The 18,198-nt window shown below is 40.1% G+C and overlaps 1 pseudogene; it reads right to left on the bottom strand.

The window, feature by feature from the left end:
* Positions 1 to 7,998, bottom strand: part of LOC149976544 (general transcription factor II-I repeat domain-containing protein 2B-like) — an 11,735-nt pseudogene extending 3,737 nt beyond the window's left edge.
* Positions 7,999 to 18,198: the final 10,200 nt, after the last annotated feature.

Raw genomic sequence — 18,198 nt, 5'->3', positions numbered from 1 at the left:
GTAGACTTTCCACTGTAGAGTTTATGTCAACCTGTCATTGATGAGAATGTCTCAGATGACAACCGAACTGACATCATATTCATTAAGTACCACCGCATATGTTATATTGGTCGGATTACCAGAATATAGTTAATTCCCCCCCACCTTCTGATGTTCCCAGAATCTCTATGTTAACCAAAGGGGTTTGAAAATGTAACCTCAGTAGGGTAGAGAGAGGAAAAAGTGGGAAAGAGGTATTTATGACTGTCATAAACCTACCCCCAGGCCAACGTCATGACAAACCCAACACAATTGAATATGACTTTTATAAGACAATGAATAGCCTAAAGTTAAGGCTATCTTGCAAACTAATGTAACATTCATGTTGAGGTTACTGTAACTATAAATGTCTTCTTATGTAATCATATAAAGTATGCATGTGCAAGATGGCATGCATAGGTCGTCATGGCAGGTTTGTGGAGATGTTAGCAATTGCTGTAATAATCTGTGCAGTCTTGAATGCTATTGATCACTTCCCTTTTAACGTAATCTCAACTGCAATCCAGGTAATTTGTTCCACTGTTATGAAGCACAGTGGTAACACAATCTGCTATATAAATAAACAAAATGCACTACATGACCTATGTGGACACCTGCTCATCCAACATCTGTTTCCAAATTTGAGGGCATTACAGTTTTTTTTCAATTACTAACATGCATTGGTGAAAACTGAAGTCACATTGTCAAAACTCTTAGCACAGTCAGCGAAACAGAAGTGTATGTGGACCAAACTGTGAATCATTTTTCATTGCTTTCACACAAAATGCATACAGGGACCACTTTCTCCGAAATACATGAACTCTTTTCTCATTCATACTCCACCACCTGCAAAACTATATATTTGCAGCACATTTTCAAATGCTAACACACTGTTTCTAAAACTGTTAAAAACACATTCAAAACAGAATGATGGCAAATGTCGTGCATTTTTGCAATAACCAGATTGAAACATGTAGAAAAACAACAGTTGAAATCTGCATCCTTCAATGATAATTGAACTACATCTTAGTGTACAATACAGTATGTTAACATTTTTGACATTTTGAAATATATTGATTGATTTTCGTTTTGCAGTAGGTTCCAAAGGTTGCCTCCCTCAGGACATGGTAATTGGCAACAACGCAATAAAACTGTGGCAAATTTGGGACAGTGCTGACAGACAATATCACTTTTGGGAATGTGAATGCGGTCAGCACAACGACAATTGCCAGAGTCCTAGAGAAACATAAAATAAGGATGAAGCAGTTGTAAACTGTACCCTTTGAGAGAAATGCGGAACTTGTTTTAAGGATCTCCGGTATCAATATGTCCAAGTAAGATCTGTCTGTCTGTTCAATAACCAAACAGGGTACATACCCAGCTATGCATAATGTAAAGTACTGCAAAACTGTGGATTTACTGTATGTTAGAGAGTCATGGAGATGTAAGCCAGACAAATTGCACATGCATTAATCTTTGTGGATGAAGCTGGATTTAACCTGGCAAAAACACACTGCAGGAGAAGAAATGTGATTGGACAGAGAGCAACCGTGGAGGCCAGAGAGGAGCTAACATCACAATGTGTGCAGCACTGCCCAATGATGGTTTGCTGTTACACAAACCACTCATTGGCCCCTACAATACAGAGAAGCTCATTTTTTCTGGATGACCTGCATTATCGACTTGTGCCAGCGGAGGAGAGAAGGGCAAGAAACTCCCCAACCTTTGTTGTTGTGTGGGATAATGTGGCATTGAACGACTCTGCTGCAGTCACAGACTGATTTGCTGCACATCCCAGGATGTTAGTACTATTCCTGTCTCCATACTCCCCCTTCCTAAACCCCAAAATTGAGTTTTCCTCTGCGTGGAGGTGGAAGGTTTATGACCACCATCCACATGGCCAGATATCCTTACTGGATGCCATGAATGCGGGGTGTGGAGACAGTTCTCCTGAAGACTGCCAGGATTGGGTTAGACATTCCAGGAGATACTTTCCAAAATGCATCGCCAGAGAAGACATGAGATGTGATGTTGATGAAAACTTGTGGCCAAATGCAGGAGAGAGAGAGAACAAGAACCCTCACAGTACTGTACAGTTTGAGTGATTATAAACTCACAGTCAACTGCATTTATTTTCAGCAAACCTAACATGTGTAAATATTTGTATGAACAGAACAACATTCAAAAACTAAGTTCCACAGACATGTGACTAAGAGAAACTGAATATCGTGTCCCTGAACAAAGGGAGGGTGGGTCAAAATCAAAAGTAACAGTCAGTATTTGGTGTGGCCACCAGCTGCATTAAGTACTGCAGTGCATCTCCTCCTCATGGACTGCACCAGATTTACCAGTTCTTGCTGTGAGATGTTACCCCACTCTTCCACCAAGTCACCTGCAAGTTCCTGGACATTTCTGGGGAATGGCCCTAGCCCTCACCCTCCGATTCAACAGGTCCAAGACGTGCTCAATGGGATTGAGATCCGGGCTCTTCGCTGGCCATGGCAGAACACTGACATTCCTGTTTTGCAGGAAATCATGCACAGAACAAGCAGTATGGCTGGTGGCATTGTCATGCTGGAGGGTCATGTCAGGATGAGCCTGCAGGAAGGGTACCACATGAGGGAGGAGGATGTCTTCCCTGTAACGTACAACGTTGAGATTGCCTGTAATGACAACCAGCCCAGTCCGATGATATTGTGATACACCGCCCCAGACCATGACGGACCCTCCACCTCCAAATCGATCCCAATCCATTACAGGCCATCGGTGTAACGCTCATTCCTTCGACGATGAACGCAAATCCGACCATCACCCCTGGTGAGACAAAACCGTGAATCGTTAGTGAAGAGCACTTTTTGCCAGTCCTGTCTGGTCCAGCGATGGTGGGTTTGTGCCCATAGGCGACGTTGTTGCAGGTGATGTCTGGTGAGAACCTGCCTTACAACAGACCTACAAATCCTCAGTCCAGCCTCTCTCAGCCTATTGCGGACAATCTGAGCACTGATGAATGGATTGTGCGTTCCTGGTGTAACTCGGGCAGTTGTTGTTGCCATCCTGTACCTGTCCCGAAGGTGTGATGTTTGGATGTACCACTGCGAGGACGATCAGCTGTCCGTCCTGTCTCCCTGTAGCACAATCTTAGGCATCTCAGTACGGACAGTGCAATTTATTGCCCTGGCCACATCTGCAGTCCTCATGCCTCCTTGCAGCATGCCTAAGTCACATTCACGCAGATGAGCAGGGACACTGTCCATATTTATTTTTGTGTTTTTCAGAGTCAGCAGAAAGGCCTCTTTAGTGTCCCAAGTTTTCATAACTGTGACCTTAGTTGCCTACTGTCTGTAAGCTGTTAGTGTCTTAACGACCGTTCCACAGGTGCATGTTCATTAATTGTTGATTGTTCATTGAACAAGCATGGGGAACAGTGTTTAAACCCTTTACAATGAAGATCTGTGAAGTTATTTGGATTTTTACAAATTATCTTTGAAAGACAGGGTCCTGGAAAAGGGACGTTTCTTTTTTTTGCTAAATTTACTATACATGTTGTTGTTGTTGTTTTTTTTATTGTTATTGCATCCCTGGAATTTCAATATTTTTATTTTTCACAAATAAATAATTATATGCAAAGGTACAGAAAATATAAAAGGGTATTGAAGCAAATTGCTGCATTTCTGATTCATTCTTGTTCCATATACAGTACTTTAGTATAGTCAATAAAGTGAAGGTGTTATTCTTATTATATCATGAAATACTGATTTATGTGAAAAATCATTCAAACTTCAAAGAGAAAAGTTCATCATTTATGTAATGCTCCCTGTTGTTAGTGTTTTTTAGGTCAATGTGTTATGAGTGACAACCTATGCTTTCTGAGTGAGAATTCTTGACAGTGTTATGTTCGAAAAAGCTTATTTTGAGACATGTATGAAGTGTTTTGGTGGTTTGAGTGAGTTTTTGAGGTGAGATTAACTGTTTGGCCAAGTTGGTAATGCAGACTATGTGAAGTGATTTGAAAAAGTGGCTTCAGTATTAACTGATCCTTGTTAGCAATTGAAAAAACTGTAATATGGAGATGGTCCCCCTTTGCAGCTATAACAGCCTCCACTCTTCTGGGAAGGCTTTCCACGAGATGTTGGAGCATTGCTGCGGGGACTTGCTTCCATTCAGCCACAAAAGCATTAGTGAGGTTGGGCAATGATGTTTGGTGATTAAACCTGGCTCGCAGTCAGCGTTCCAATTCATCCCAAAGGTGTTTGATGGAGTTGAGGTCAGGGATCTGTGCAGGCCAGTCAAGTTCTTCCACACCGATCTCGACAAACCATTTCTGTATGGACCTCACTTTGTGCACGGGGGGATTGTAATTCCAAGACAGGAGAGGGCCTTCCACAAACTGTTGCCACAAAGTTGGAAGCACAGAATAATCTAGAATGCCATTGTATGCTATAGCGTTAAGATTTCCCTTCACTGGACCTAAGGACCATAGCCCAAACCATGAAAAATAGCCACAGACCATTATTCCTCATCCACCAAAGTTTACAGTTGGCACTATACATTCGGGCAGGTAGCGTTCTCCTGGCATCCGCCAAACCCAGATTCGCCCGTCAGACTGCCAGATGGTGAAGCGTGATTCATCGCTCCAGAGAATGCATTTCCACTGCTCCAGAGTCCAAAGGCAGCAAATTTAACGCCACTACAGCCAACGCTTGGCATTGCGCATGGCGATCTTAAGCTTGTGTGCGGCTGCTCGGCCATGGAAACCCATTTCATGAAGCTCCCGACTAACAGGTCTTATGATGAAATTTCTCCCAGAGGCAGTTTAGAACTCGGTAGTGAGTGTTGCAACCCAGGACAGACAAACTTTACACGCAAATAGGCTGTTGTTTCGCTAAATTCCCCTGAAGTGAATAAAGCTACCTTGTTTCTATAGGTACCGCCTGTAATGGGTATCCTGGGGTAAAATATAGACTTCTCCAGTTACCACCTTTTCTGGATGTCTCACGGTCTGACAAACACCACAGATGCAGAATTGGTGGATGCTGTGGATTGAGACGCATCCAATGCGACAAAAAACATCTCTCTAGCTTAAACTGACAGATTGTTTTTTATGGGGATTGTTTTATTATGCTAATAATATTGGGTTACCACCCACAATGGGGTTCCTGGGGTAAAAAGTGATCTCTTAAACTTGTAGGCCTTTTGTCACAGCTACCAACTGCTATGGGTTTCATTAGGTAAATTGCAACAGATATCGACATGAACTAACCAAGTCTTGAGCCTTGTTGCAGTCTACCACCCATAAAAGTTATCTGAGGTATTGTGCTATGCTTTAGATCTGCTCATAAAATGAACAAATTCCCATGAATCAGATGACCCTGCTGAATAAAATAGCATAGACCAACATAGGCTGGTGACCAGTTTGCATTAGGTTTTCACTGGTGACCAGTTTCTTTGTGTTTTGAAGGTGAGCAGCCTTTGTTGTGTTTTCGCTGATGACCAGCCTTTGTTCTGTTTTAGTCGGAATTAGTAATTATATATGCTGACACCTTACAGTCAAATCTTGGTATCAGTAGAGTAGCTATCAAGCAATATAAACCACGCCTCTCTGCAAACATGCCTTCTCCGATGTTGTTTAACGAGTTATTTAAATTAGGCAAGATAATATCATGTTACCATTGGTGTATTAAAATGAGTTACGGTGATGTCACCTTGTCCTCTTAATAATGAATCCAAGTGTTTGACACTTTATGATCAAACTTTATCAATGTAGAAGCAACAGTTATTTTTCATATTTTGATTTGGCTTCCTTCAAATATTATCCAATTTCATGAAAAACATGATTTTGACTGTTCATGACCTTCAAGATCGCTAGGCGAGACAACACATCACAAACATATAAAGTAATGTGGACCCCAGGAAGAGTAGCCGTGGACCCGTGGATGAGTAGCCTTGACCACACTGAGTAGCCTTGACCACACTGGCTTCCTGGTGGCCCCCTTAACTCCTGAAAGTGGTGAAGGCAGTGTGGATGGTCTGGACTGATGCTGCTAATTTTGCACAAATTTGCTTTATAGCAGTATCCAAATCTATTGGATGTAGTGACCTCCTAGCGCTAAGGTGTCCTATTTGGATGACTTATGCACTGTGTTTGACCAGGTCACAGATAGTAACAGAGATGTATTTATCTTGGGTGATTTTGACATAAATTGGAAGGATCACAATAATTCAAATAGAACTACATTAATGATATGTGCCGAGAGCTGTGGTTTGAAACAAATGGTTAATGATACTACTAGATTATCAACTAAGTTAGGTCACAGTTCGTGCATTGAGCTGATCTTCTGTAATATACCATTGCAATACTTAAAACCAGATCAATGCCAGTGGGCTGGACAGATCATAATACTGTGACCATAACCATGAACACAAAGGTTCCAAAGAAACCCCAAACGATTGTGGTCAAGCTGCATTTTAAAACATTTAATCATGAGCTAGTTCAAAATGACTTGGCTGCTGTACCTTAAGAGCTGATTTATCTAGAGCAGGCCTGAGCAATTATTCTCAGTGGAGGGCCACATTAGAATTTAATTTTGCCATCGTGAGCCAGAATCATATTACAGGATTATACATCATGTTTATGGCTGTGTTGACAAATATATCTACTGTAAATCACGTCCAGATATGCTAATTGTTTTAAACTTTTAACATGCACAGAAATAAACCACATCCATGTTCTCCTTTTGTTAGGAGTTTTCATTATTAAACCTGCAATGAACTACACGGAGGGAAAAGTACACTATGCATTCAGCACCACGAACAGAACTCTTGTTTACGGGTATGCACAAAATCTCAAGAAAGAGAGAGAGCTCAACATTACATTTAAACTACTCAATCAGTGTGAGGAGTGAAGTCTCTGATGGACATTGACTAGAGCAGTGAAGTCAGGTAGAGTTTCTGAAGTGAGAGTCAGTAAGAAATGATCTGTGCCTTGACTTGTTATATTTCATAATTGAAAATGTCTGTTCACATACATAAGTCGACCCAAACAGTACAAATATCTTCATCATGACCTAATCTTTGAAAAGTTTTGTTCATTGAGAGGAGCATAGAACCTCATCAGTGACATTGTCTTGAATAATTCTCCATTCAATGCATCAGACTAAAGATCGATAAGCTCAAGTTGCTGGTCATTGGAAGCGTTATCCACAATTAAGGTGAAGGAGAGGAAACCAACAGCATGTAATTTTCCAACGCTTTAAACTCCTCAAAATGACGGGAAACTCGCAGTTCAAAGCTCGCAGTAGTTACATATAATTCTCCCGCTGGTCATCTGATAGGCAACCGACTAGTAGTGTCGGAATGTGGATGGAATTGATGGCTTCTACTTGGCAGGTCAGGAGGAGTCATTTTCTCTTGAAGGCTTTGACAAGGCTGTACATCTGATGTGCATAAAGACCCTTCCCTTGTAGTTTGGAATTCAGTTCACTCATGAGGGCCATGATGTCCACGTGAATTCAAAATCAGACAACCATTCTTTATCTTGCAGTTGAGGAAAATCCACATGTTTTCTTTTCATTTGTAAAAACTCAGCAATCTCTGACTTCAGGTCCCACTTTTAAGCACCTTACCCAAACTCAGCCATCTCATGTTTGTGAGGTAGGGGAGATCTGTATGACCCGTCTCTGTCTCTTCCTACAGTGAGACAAACTGTCTGTGGTTTAAAGATGTTGCTCTTATGCAGTTTACAACTTTAGTGACTGTCTCCACAACATGACTCATTTCCAGAACACATTTCCAGAGCACCTCCTGATGAATAATGCAATGCAGGAAAATCCTTTTAGGCTCAGTTACTTGAATTTGTAACCTTTTCAAAAGACCAACCATTTTTCCTGTCAAGTTTGGGCACCCATCAGTGGTCGCACTGGATACATTTTCAAAACTCACTTCCCACTTTTGCCACATCTTTTTTAACCTCATGCAATACATCTTTCCTTGTGGTTGTGGTTTTGATTGACTACACTGAAGCAAGCTCCTCTGTAATATCAAAGTCTGGGGTTATGCCTCGTAAGAATATCAACAACTGTGCCGTGTCACGTGCATCACTGCTCTTATCCAGGGCCAAGGAGAAATAGGTGAAATCCTTGCTGCCTTTGCCACTGAAAAAGCAACTCTTTCGATGCACTCGCCCTCTGCTCAGAAGACACACTCCTATATTTCTCTGCATGCGTTGTCTTGAAGTGTTGGGACAAGTTGTAGTCTTTGAAGACAGCGATGCTCTCTTTGCACACTAAGCACACAAGCTTTCCCTGATACCTCAATAAAGAGATATTTCGATGTCCATTCTTGCTGGAACACCTTACATTTTTTGTCCACTTTTCTTTTCTTAGAACTTTTTGAAAAGCACATTTTTGTGCAATTTCTAGCTAGCTACTATTTGTAACTGTGACGTGTGTCAGCCTGTTAGTCACTCTCTGTCCTGGTGCAGTTGTTATTTATACATGCCTTCAAAAATAAATTTCCCACAAGCAGTGGGAGTTAAATCCTTACACATAGGTGAGTATTCATTTGGCTTTTAATTTGAATAATAAATACATTTTTCAAAGCTGTACTGTCACAAAATCTTCGTAATTTGAACATGTTTCTGAGGGCCGTATTCAATCTGGTTGCGGGCCGGCATACGGCCCCCAGGGATGGACTTTGCCCAGGCTTGGTTTAGAGGATGATTTTAATCATGTTTACAAAATGTTTTATTGATTTGCTCGCTGAGGTAATGGACCAGTTGGGGCTCGTCCATCTCCATGGATTGATGATGAACTGGGTTTTCTCAAAGAAAAAGTCTTAGCAGCCAAGTCAAATTCAAACTAGAATTTGAAGAACATAATTATAGAACACAATGTAATTATGCAGTTAAATTAAATTGTAAGAAAAAAAGTTATTTTACAAAAATGATTTTATTGATTTTAAAAACGATTTTAAAAAGGTATGGAATACAGTTAAGGAGAATGTGATCGTATTATACATTTTATTTGAATGTTTAAGGAATCTCGCTCTCCTACACCCAGGCTGCTGTTAGGCAGGTCATAAATTCCTGGAGGAGATTCTTCCTCAAGGCCAGACAGTATAGAGAGAGTGAGTATTCATAGAGAGAACAAAATAATTTCTTCCACCTCACAGGATGTGAGAACTGAACAATATTCATGTTCTGGAGAATGTATAAAAGGTCAGTGAAGCAGCCAGCTACAAACTGGTCCATTTGGTACAATTTTGTGAAACTCATGAGAGACAATACAGCCACATTACCATTACCCTGTTTATACAAGATTCTCGGTTGTGGGGGTTGCATCTAGTTGTTGTATGGGATGAATGAGTAAAGATGAAACTCTTTGTGAAATTATGTAATGTGATTTTTGACTGTTTAATGAAGGAAACTCCAATTCCCTTTAGAGTTGAACTAAATCAGAGGCCCGCCCCATGAGTACAGATATTGATCTGGCGTCGTGGGACAGCCCCTTTCTGCTCTCCCAAATATAACCCCCACTGTGGGAATTTATTTGCAGACCAGTACCTCATCACAGAGGGCGAAGTTTTAAGTAGAGACCATGCATTTCTCTTGCTGAATTCTTAACCATACCACGTGGTTAAACTCTTAGACTATCTAACCGACAGAATAAGAACACATCTTTGATACTAATTACTAGTCTGCCGCTAGGAATTCGGGATAATTGAACGCGAAGACCGACATCCGCAGAAACATCTACTCTATAACAACATTGCTGAATGATACTCTGAACCATCCATTCTAACCACGGCAGAGAGAGAGAGGGCGGACAAACTCTCCAACAAAAATAAACTTTCCAACAGAGATCAAGACGACACACTGAGTGTAAATATATATATTGATTGCAATTATTCCCGAATGAGTGAGCGTTCATGTGCAAAGGATTAGCATTTCAATTGTTATGATTATCAACTTTGTAGTGTCTTTTATCTCAGTCAAACCCCAATTCCCTTTTGTCCACCAAGCCGCGATACCGGTTTATCCCACTAGGGGAACTCCGTTATCATTTCCTTGTAACTATCTACTGTTTGTTTATGCATTTCTGTGATTATTTAGTTAGTAAATCAATTATTTAAGACGATTGATGTATGGATGACTCATAGTGAAGACTGGGTTTGTGCAGATAACCAACAATTTACGATGTTTCGAATGAGACTAACGTAAGGCAAAGAATAATTCATCATTAATTAGAAGACTAATTGATCAGATATTAAAATATCTGAAAGTTATATTAGGAAAATTATAACTTTGTAATCTGAATATTGTCCTTGGTGTCCCGACTTCCTAGTTAATTACATCTACCTGATTAGTTAATCATGTAATAATAATTACAGAGAATTGATTTGATAAACTAAAATTAAGTCTTCAGTTTAATGATGCCAAAAACACAACAGAGGGATGAGGCAAAAGGAATGGCAAAAGAGTCTGGCTGCACAACCGATTGGCAAACGTACTGCAAATTGAGAAAACGTGACTAAACTGAATAAAAAGAAGAGGGAACTATACTATGAAACAAAGATAAATGATATAAAGAATTATAGTAAAAAGCTTTGCAGCACCTCAAATTATATTTTGGGCAAAAAGGCAAACTCAGCTCCATCACTCATTGAATCAGGTGGCTCATTCATCAGAAAACCCACTGATATTGCCAATTACTGTAATGATTTTTCCATAGGCAAGATTAGCAAACTTAGGCATGACATGCCAGCAACAAACGCTGAAACTACCCATCCAAGTAAAACTTATCAAATTATGAAAGACAAGCACTGTAATTTGGAATTATGTAAAGTGAGTGTGGAAGATGTGTAAAAAAGATTGTTGTTTATCAACTTGGATGGAAAATTGGTTGGAAAATTAATGAGGATAATAGTGGAATAGATTGCCACTCCTATGTGCCATATCTTCAATCTAAGCCTCCTAGAAAGTGTGTGCTCTCAGGCTTGGAGGGAAGCAAATGTAATTCCGCTACCCAAGAATATTAAAGCCCCCTTTACTGGCTCAAATAAACAAAATGACAACAGACTTTCAGCACACCTATAAGAATGGCCATTCACCAATCACGGCACTTACACAAATGACTGATGTTTGGCTGAGAGAAATTGATGATAAAAAGATTGTGGGAGCTGTTTTGTTAGACATTGTGGCTTTTGACATTATCGATCATAGTCTGCTGATGGAAATATGGAAAGAGTTACCTGTCTAACAGAACACAGAGGGTGTTCTAAAATGGAAGCCTTTCCAACATAATCCAATTCCGCAGGGCTGCTGTCTAGGCCCCTTAAAACCTCTCTGCGCACGGAACCCGGTAGCGGGCTGAAATTCTACAACATACGGTGATCGCTACATGAATAGTCATATTAAACATTCATGAAAATACAAGTGTCTCACATGTATTGAAAGACTAGAATCTTGCTAATCCAACTGCGTTGTCAGATTTAAAAAAGGATTTACTGTGAAAGAATACGATGCGATTATCTGAGGATAGAGCCCATAAAAAACAACAATTTCAACCAGCACAGGCGTAACAAAATCACAAACTGCATTAAAATAAATAGTTTACCTTTGACAATCTTCGTCTGTTTAAAATCCCAATGTTCATTGTTACACAATAAATTATCTTTTGTTTGCTAAAATCCATTTTTATAGCCTAACACGAAACATTTTGTGAACCGCTTGTGTCTTGAATTCCGTCTCCTTCCATTTTCGACGACACATTCGGGGTAAATACCCACACAAAACGTGATTTTCCAGTCATGTTTGGTTTCATTGCAATCAACTGGTTTGTTTGTAACACAATCAAACGTAATGGGCCATTTCGCGGGACGTATTGACTGAAAGAAACCGATTTGAAGACAACAAGTGATGACATCACTGCGCACCAATGATATGACCACTGTTTCGTTGATTGACTCTATTTTAACCCAATGACCACTGATCGTCTTGAAATATAGCTGGGTAGATAGCCAATGAGCTGAGGTAAATGGCAATATGTAATGGTTATGTGTTGGAAGACAAACCCATGTAGTAAACTCTGGCGTAAAGAGAGTCATTCGCTATTGAAGGAGCAACGCATATTACGCACTGCATTGTTTTGGTAAATGCGCAGATTCAGCTGTTTATATATCAATCAGTATGGCGACTAAGTCAGGGAAAGCTAAATATAAGTCTAGATATACAGATGTACACACAATTTTTGAATAAATTGATCGGGAAAGTGAGACAGAGATTGTTGTAGGACGATTCATTTAGCGATTCCCAAGTGGAGGAATATTTTTTGGAACGGAGAGGACATCGTTTTTGGACTGGTAAGTTCTTCTCATGCTAATGCCCTTGTTTGAAATGAAATGAAATATTATTTGTTATTTTTTTAAATTTTAGAAGCAATATATAAAAATGTAATGTAATGAAATGTGAGATGCATGTGTCTGCCGCCCCACCCCAATCCACATGAAATAGACTATTTGAGGCTGTTGAGGGGAGGGCAGTTCCACAACAATGGCCAAAGTGAAATGGAGACAGTAGATACAGCTCGTCTGTTGTAGTATAATAAAGACAGTAGATCTAGCTGGTCTGTCATAATATAATAGAGACAGTAGATCTAGCTGAAATGTCATAATATAAAAGAGACAGTAGATCTAGCAGGTCTGTAATAATATATTCAACCTTATGTTCCCTGTACTCTATATATATATATATATATATATATATATATATATATATATATATATATATATATATATATATACACTGTATATCTGTTTATTATACCTGCTGATACAGGGCTCATATGTGAAACTATTCTAACTGAACATTTTCTTTCACAGTGACAATGACTCCGAATGGGAGCCATCCCCCACTGAAGCTGGTTCATCCAGCTCCTGCCACAAGTGGTGTTCATCTCCTCAAATGTATTTCTGCAGGCAAGGATGTGCTTCAGGGCCAAAAGGGCACAGCATGGAGGCGTCGCTGTGTTCTTTGCAAAATTAAGTCCCCCATCACCTGCGCCACATGCTTGGTGACCCTCTGCTTTATAGCAGAAAGAGACTGCTATGGCACCTGGCATCAGCAGCACAATATTGTGTAGAGCTTTGGCAATGTGGGTGGGGTTATATCCTTCCTGTTTGGCCCTGTCCGGGGGTCTCATCGGATGGGGCCACAGTGTCTCCTGACCCCTCCTGTCTCAGCCTCCAGTATTTATGCTGCAGTAGTTTATGTGTCGGGGGGATAGGCTCAGTTTGTTATATCTGGAGTACTTCTTCTGTCTTATCCGGTGTACTGTGTGAATTTAAGTATGCTCTCTCTAATTCTTTCTTTCTCTCTCTCGGAGGACCTGAGCCCTAGGACCATGCGTCAGGACTACCTGGCATGATGACTCCTTGCTGTCCCCAGTCCACCTGGCCTTGCTGCTGTTCCAGTTTCAACTGTTCTGCCTGCGGCTATGGAACCCTAAACTGTTCATATTTACTATTGAGGTGCTGTCCTGTTGCATCCTCTACAACTACTGTGATTATAATTATTTGACCCTGCTGGTCATCTATGAACGTTTGAAAATCTCGGCCATATTCTGTTATAATCTCCACCCGGCACAGCCAGAAGAGAACTGGCCACCCCTCATAGCCTGGTTCCTCTCTAGGTTTCTTCCTAGATTTTGGCCTTTTCCTAGCCACCGTGCTTCTACACCTGCATTGCTTGCTGTTTGGGGTTTTAGGCTGGATTTCTGTACAGCACTTTGAGATATTAGCTGATGTAGAAGGGGGAAATACATAAATACATTTGATTTGATAGAGGACTGAGGGTCTTCCAAATATTGAAAGTGTGTAAATAGTTACCCACGTTATTTTGTAAATGTATATATTTTTTTCTTCATACATTTTTTCCCATATTTATTTCTCCATTTCTTTTTTTTGGGGGGGTGGGGGTGGGGGGGGGGGTGTTAGAATACTATTTTGGCATTTTGTATATAGTCATTTGTTTCTAAATGTATACCTTCACCAATTTGGCCACTTGGGTACATTTGGGTTACTTGTGTGGGACACCTGGGTGACTTCATGATAAATGTCATGTAGCACACTCATGTTGGAAGTTATCATTCTGAAACTTTGCGCAAGTACTGTTGCCCTCTTATATTTTTCACTGAAATTGTCCCCATCATCCTATCTGAATGTTTGTTTTGTCTTGTTCATTTTAAAGATGATGATACAACAATAAAAAGAAAAAACATATGTTTTTTTTCATTGTATTATCTAAACCAGATCTATTGTGTTATATTCTCCTACATTCAAATCACATTCACACAGAGTGTTTTCTTTCAAATGGTACCAAGAATATGCATATCCTTTCTACTGGGCCAGAGCTACAGGCAGTTAGATTTGGGTATGTCTTCAGGCGGAAATTTAAAAAAAGTAGGGGGTAGCTCTAAGAGGTTTTAATGTTTTCAATCTTTACTAATGACTTGCCACAGACCTTGAGGAAAGCAAGTCTGTCTACGTATACAGATTACTCAACACGTCAGCCAGTATAGCAAATGAAATCACAGCAACACCTTAAAAAAGAGCTGCAGTTAGTTTCAGCATGTGGGTGGCAAGGAATAAGTTACTCGTAAATATTTCAAGACTAAAAGCATTGTATTTTGGACAAATCATTCACTAAACCCTAAACCTCAACTATATCTTTTAATAACTATTGTGAAAATTGAGCAAGTTGAGTTGACTAATCTGCTTGGAGTAACCCTGGATTGTAAATTGTCATAGTCAAAACTTGTTGATACAACAGTAGCTAAGATGGGGAAAGTCTGTCCATAATGAAGCGCTGCTCTGCCTTTTTAACAACACTATCAACAAGGCAAGTTTTACAGGCTCTAGTTTTGTCGCTTCTGGACTTCTGTTCAGTCTTGTGGTTAGGTGCCACAAAGAGGGACCTTGGAAAATTACAATTGACTCAGAACAGGGCAGCATGGCTGGCCATTAAATGTACACAGAGAGCTAACATTAATACTATGCATAGCTCAAAGTGGAGGAGGAGAGATTGACTTCATCAGTACTTGTTTTTGTAAGAAGTGTTGACATGCTGAATGCACCGAGTTGTCTATTTAAACTATGAGCACACAGCTCAGACACCCATGCATAGCCCACAATACATACCACAAAAGGTCTCTTTGGGAGGCACATAGTACTGCATAGAGGCATGGCTACATGAAACTCTATTCCACATCAGGTAACTGATGCAAGCAGTAGAATCCGATTTAAAAAACAGACACAAATACACCTAATGGAACAGCGGGGGCCGTGAAGAGACATACACACAGGTACAAACACATATACACATGATAAGACACGCACTCAACACACATGGATTTTGTATTGTAGATATGTAATAGTAGAGTAGTGGCCTGAGGACACGCTTAATGTGTTGTGAAAATCGTTATGAAATGTAATGAGTATTTGCGAGTTTTCGCTCCTCCCTTATCTTATTGATGAAATAAGGTCACTAATTAGTAAGAAACTCCCCTCACCTGGTTGTCTAGGTCTTAGTTAGGAACTCCCCTCACCTGGGTGTCTAGGTCTTAGTTAGGAACACCCCTCACCTGGTTGTCTAGGTCTTAGTTAGGAACTCCCCTCACCTGGTTGTCTAGGTCTTAGTTAGGAACTCCCCTCACCTGGTTTTCTAGGTCTTAGTTAGGAACTCCCCTCACCTGGTTGTCTAGGTCTTAGTTAGGAACTCCTCTCACCTGGTTGTCTAGGTCTTAGTTAGGAACTCCTCTCACCTGGTTGTCTAGGTCTTAGTTAGGAACTCCCCTCACCTGGTTGTCTAGGTCTTAGTTAGGAACTCCCCTCACCTGGTTGTCTAGGTCTTAGTTAGGAACTCCTCTCACCTGGTTGTCTAGGTCTTAGTTAGGAACTCCTCTCACCTGGTTGTCTAGGTCTTAGTACGGAATTCCCTTCACCTGGTTGTCTAGGTCTTAGTTAGGAACTCCCCTCACCTGGTTGTCTAGGTCTTAGTTAGGAACTCCTCTCACCTGGTTGTCTAGGTCTTAGTACGGAATTCCCTTCACCTGGTTGTCTAGGTCTTAGTTAGGAACTCCCCTCACCTGGTTGTCTAGGTCTTAGTTAGGAACTCCTCTCACCTGGTTGTCTAGGTCTTAGTACGGAATTCCCCTCACCTGGTTGTTCCTGATTAGAGGGGAACAATAAAGAAGTGCAGTGGAACTGGCTTGAAGAGCCAGAGTTGAGTTTGAGGGAGATAGATCATTTTCCGATGTGAAACAATTGAGACAAAATAGGGATGCAAAATGTCAACATGTGATACCATGCAAATACAAGTGACAACATGTGAGCACATGCATGGCCTTAACCACAAACCTTGAACCTTAATTTACACACTCACACACAGCTACACACTCACCCACTGAACACATGTAATAGTTGTAGGTAATGATACTGCATACCTGTAAGCCAGAGTTTTAGGAGGATTTTGAATAACATGAAAGAAGAGGTCTCCTCCTACCCGCAAGAGGGGCTTTATTAGTATTCTCGCCACCCACATGAACAGAAGCTGTATGACACAGGATTACACAGTTGGCCAGGCACGCTGACGGAAACTCATCAATCCGCTCAACAACATTCTGAAAACAGGAATAAAGTTTTATTTACACATGTTCTCATTCCGGTAAAGGAAAACCAATAGACAAGGGTCTTGCCTTGAGAGAAAACAGTTTGAATGATTTTTTTTTATGTGTTTCCTTGTAATACTACATCTTCTCAAGAATCATTGTAAGATTATAACTTTTACATAGTTGATATTACATGATGAGAAACAACTCTGTTATTACAACATCACTATGAATGGTTTGAATGGCTATTAACAAATAGATCAAGCTGCAATACACTCATAGATAAAATAGTTCAAAACAGTTTGTAGGAAACAAAATGTTGGGTTCCAGGTAAAACCATCTTTGGTTCCAGGTACACACACAAAAAAATTAGGGTTCCTCAAGGATTATTTGGGAAGGGTGATGGTTCTATGTGGTAACCATTATGACTTAAATAACCTTTTGAGCTCTTCAATGATTCTTTACAGTTCACAAAAGTGTTCTTTGCTCTTTTAGTGATAATTAAAATTTAGGGGAGGCAGCTCATTAAAATATTTTGGGGTGTGGTTTGTTCACTGCTCTTTTTGTGCAACTGTGAATGAGAGTCTCATTCCAGTTTATCTAATGTGTTCAGTTCTATAATTATATGTAATTATGGCCCGTGATGGTGTCTTGTGAGAGATTTACATATGGCCTTGTGTTAATTGAGAACAATTGACTAAATTAGTGGTAGTAATTGGAAACTGAGGCTTTCTGAAGGCTTCTGAACTTTCACCAAATTATGCTGATGTATTTTCATTACTCAAAGCTTCTTTATCGGTTCATAATGTGAAATAGTAACATCTGCTGGTTAGCAATAAATATGTGATTATGAGATAGACTTATTTTTTTTTCTCACTGTTTCCATCAAAACTCTGTGGCGCCGAGGTAAGTAGTTGGCTTCAGCAACTTATAATCAGTTGGAATACCAGGTTCTCATCTTACATCATGCTTCTCTTTTTTGCCTTCAAGTTGACTATTTTTCAAAAACAGAATCTATGGAATTATTTAGGGTGCTTAAGACATAAGTTTATACTATACTAAATAAAGCAAATAATTTTGAACAACAGTGCAGAAAGTGTGGTTTCACATAAAATATACAGTATTTTCAAACATTGTGCCTTCAACGGGATTCACTCTTATACCCTCACATCCCTGAATGATCCATAGTTCCCTACTTTACTTGCTGTGCAAACAGTCAGGTGTAACTATATTTACAAAACGCTAACTATATTTGTAAGTATGGTGTGCAGTATAGCTGGATGTTTGAAAGCAGCTTGGAAGCGAAGAAAGCACCAGACCACAACAAAATCTGTGGGATCTCACCTTTTTGCAACTCATTGTTTGAAAAACACGTTACCAAACAAAGTTTAGAACATCATTGATGACTTATGCCTGATAAAGTGAAACATGTACCGGCACACTGCTTCGAAGTTAGCTGCATGGCGATTTCAACAAATGCCTCGGAGCTCTGATGTAAAACGTAACATCACTAGTTAGT

Source organism: Oncorhynchus mykiss, chromosome 16, assembly GCF_057628025.1.
Source record: "Oncorhynchus mykiss isolate SJ-2025 chromosome 16, ASM5762802v1, whole genome shotgun sequence".
NCBI classification, from domain to species: Eukaryota; Metazoa; Chordata; class Actinopteri; order Salmoniformes; family Salmonidae; genus Oncorhynchus; species Oncorhynchus mykiss.
This window is presented reverse-complemented; position numbering and strand designations above follow the sequence as displayed.